General features: G+C 53.0%; 1 pseudogene; it reads right to left on the minus strand.

The window, feature by feature from the left end:
- Window positions 1–527: 527 nt before the first annotated feature.
- LOC114484853 (ubiquitin-fold modifier 1-like) lies at window positions 528–1,047 on the minus strand (annotated as a pseudogene).
- Between the last annotated feature and the right edge of the window lie 2,501 nt (window positions 1,048–3,548).

Genomic DNA, 3,548 nt, shown 5'->3' on the forward strand with positions numbered 1-3,548 from the left:
TAAATCCAAGGTGATCCCTGCCCACCTCTCTGACCTTATCTCACACCTCCTCCCCTTTGCTCCCCCTCCCGTAGTCCTGTGCTGTCCTAACCAGTGGCCACTAGCCATACGGGGCTGCTGAGCCCTTGGAATACGGCCAGTCTGAATTGAGATGTGCACATCCATGTAAAATACACACCTGATCTCAAAGCTGTAGTACAAAAAAGATGTAAAATGTCTCATTAATAATTTCTATATTGGGAATTCCCTGGCGGTCCAGTGGTTAGGACTCAGCATTTCCACTGCAGGGGGCCTGGGTTCCATCCCTGGTCAGGGAACTTAGATCCCCCACAAGCCACATGGCATGGCCAATAATAATAATAATAATAATTTCCGTATTGATTCTACATTGAAATGTTAATATTTGAGATATATTGGGTTAAATAAAATATTAAAATGAAGTTCACTTTATTTCTTTTTACTTTTTCTTTTTACAACAATACCAATATTTATTCTGAAAAGTAATTGTATGTTCCAAGTAGCAGATATTAACAACTTCCAACACCATCTCTAGGAGTAATTCACAGTTCTGAACTATGCTTTGGAAAAGCATTTCCAGCTGTCTGTGCAGGATTTATTCCTATCCCATCATTGGTAATAAGTGCACTTGTTGCTGCAGGAACTTTACATTCTTCTGCTGCAAACTTTAAGACTGTTGTGAAGGGTGTACTTTCAGGAACACTGTGTACTTCGTAAGGCAGCCTTGGGTCCAAGGTCGGTGTGATCTTAAAGGAAACTGTGGTGGAACCAGCCTGGGGACAGAGACCCCATGCCAACTCCCTCTTTTTATTTTTTTAATCGCGGCTACTAGAAAATTGTAAATTGCATGTGTGGCTCGCATTCTATTCCTATTGGACTGTGCTGCCCTAGCCACACTGGCTTTCCTTCAGTTCCTGGACGGTGCCAAGCTCTTCCCAGCCCCAGGCCGCAGGCCCCTGCATCCCTTCTCCCGAAGCTCTTCTCCACCCCCTCTCAGTTGCCCTGCCCCGACTCCCGCTGCACCTCCATTACACAATCACGGAGAGCCCTTCTGTTTGCATGTTTGTTATCTTTTTTCCTCCCGGATGGACTGCGGGCTCCCGAGGATCTGCTCTTGGTCCAGTACCTGGTTCCGCGTTGGCCGGGAAAGGCCTGTGGTCAGTCAGAGGCCTGGGGGAGGGAAGGATGGGAACTGGCTCACATTCCTCCGCCTGAAGCCAAGGTGTCGGGGAGGGGGCGGGGGGCGGGTCTTAGGCCAGAAGGCTCCACCTGCTGTTGGCCAGGGCTTAGCAGAAGCAGGAGTAGGTAATCGGCAGCGCTGAGCGGAACACACGGGCTACGAGGGGCTTTGGGCTTTTTGTGGGGTCCTGGGAACCTGCTATTTGGGTAGAACCAGGGCTGCAGAGAACTCGTTTCATGAGAACTCGTTTGCCAGCTGGGCCCGGCTGCCACTGTCTGCCAGGCCCTAGGGAAACGCCAGGGCAGCCCAGGTGGACTTGAGCTTTGCTGGGGCTCCCCAGGGTCCATCTCGGCCCTGCTGCTCACCAGCACGGTGACCTTGACAGGTCACTCAGCTCCCCTCCAAATGAGCATCAGCTCACTGCCTGGGGCCGGTGAGGACCAGAGGGAGGGACATGTGTCTCCAGCACCGATGCGGCACCGTGTGGGAACACACCGATGTGCAGGCCACCCCGACGTCCTTGTGACCAACGCTCCCTCCACGCCAGCAGCCACCTTTGCAGGGCGCTGGCCAAGATGGGGACAGAAGCAGTGCCTGGCCTCAGTTCCTGAGCAAGCCCCCCCCCCACACCTCCCGATATGGGAGGACCACCAGGTCACCACCTGGTTCTGTGTTTTCACCCCGAGGACCCTGACTTTGGAAGGATCTGGAGGAGGCGGAGGTACCACCATTTCTGTGAAAAAGGCGTGTGGGTTCTAATTGGCCACAAGCTCAGAGTGAGCCCACGGGTGACCTGATTGCTAAAATAGTCCAGGAGGAAGGCAGAAGCTTCCAGAACCGGGAGGGGGTGCAGTGGCCAAAAGGAAGTGAGGGCACCGTTTTGGAACTGGCCCAACTCTGAGGCCAGCTCTGGAGAGCAGGGAGCCCCCTCTCTCTGGAAACCTCCGCTAGTCCAGCCCCAGTGGGTGAGAACAGGGTGGGGCAAAAGCAGGTGCCAGCCAGACGCAGGGCTGCGTCGATGGGGGTGGTGGTGAATGCTGCATTCTGACTCTCCAGCCTTTTTGAAACACTGCTCTTGAATGGATCCAGACAGCTTTTCTAAGACAGGGCCAGTGCCCCTGGGCCTTCGCCTCTCAGGTTAGAAGCAGCCCAGAGCGTTGGGTTTGGAAGGGCCCCAGAGACCAGGTGGGCCGGGAGCTCCAGTCCCACGTGGGGAAGCTGGGAGCCTGCCCGGGGCCGGGGGTGGGGGTGCCCTGTGGTGAGAAGGTGACAGAGGCCCGCTCTCCTTCAGCCCTCCCGCTGTGGACTCAGCTCAGCGGCTCAAGGAACAAAGAAGATGGCTTTTCTCATACAGTAGATAATGAATGTTTTGATTCTCAGCCCTGGAGAGGATCATCTCCCAGAGTCCCCAGCCAGGAAATTTACATACTGCAGTTGACCCTTCCAGAGGGCCTGGGGCGGGGCCTGGGCTCCAAGAGGGCAGTGTCCCCTCGCTGGTTCCTCCACGGGCAGGGATGGCTGGTGAACCCCATGATCTCCGGCCAGGCCGGGGCCGGCCACCAAGGACAGAGCCCAGCGGCCCCCAGCTTGGTGTGGAGGGAGGGGCAAGTAGGGAGGGTAAGCTTGGGCAAGAGCAACCCCTGACTCTGCTTTTTTGTTTTATGTCTAATTATAAAAGCAATTCATACTCATTGTAAAATTGGGGAACTACAGAAAGGTAGAAAGGAGATAATGAAAGTCATCTGTCATCTCGGTGCCCAGAGATAATGCCGTCGATATTTTGTTGTATTTCTCTCTAGTCCTGTTTTTCCGCACGGATCATACATGTGTATCTAAGGGTGTGTTTTAATTGTAATCATACTCTACAGCTGCCTTCCGTCTCCCCACCCCCACGTTACATCGTATTGTGAACACTTTCTCACAGCATTCAAATTTTCTTTAAAGTTATTTAATGGCTGTATAATATTCTATTAAGAATTTATTTAGCCATTCTCCTATTTTTTAAATTCTCCTATTTTGACTCTTTTTTTATCAAGGGAATTTGGCAGTTTTAAAACTTCCACTTAAAAATATAAATCCAGGGCTTCCCTGGTGGCGCAGTGGTTGAGAGTCCGCCTGCCGATGCAGGGGACACGGGTTCGTGCCCCGGTCCGGGAAGATCCCACGTGCCGCGGAGCCGCTGGGCCCGTGAGCCATGGCCGCTGAGCCTGCGCGTCCGGAGCCTGTGCTCCGCAAAGGGAGAGGCCACAACAGTGAGAGGCCCGCGTACCTCAAATAAATAAATAAATAAATAAATAAATAAATAAATCCAGGGCTTCCCTGGTGGCGCAGTGGTTGAGAGTCCGCCTGC

Source organism: Physeter macrocephalus, unplaced genomic scaffold, assembly GCF_002837175.3.
Source record: "Physeter macrocephalus isolate SW-GA unplaced genomic scaffold, ASM283717v5 random_93, whole genome shotgun sequence".
In the NCBI taxonomy this organism is placed as follows: Eukaryota; Metazoa; Chordata; class Mammalia; order Artiodactyla; family Physeteridae; genus Physeter; species Physeter macrocephalus.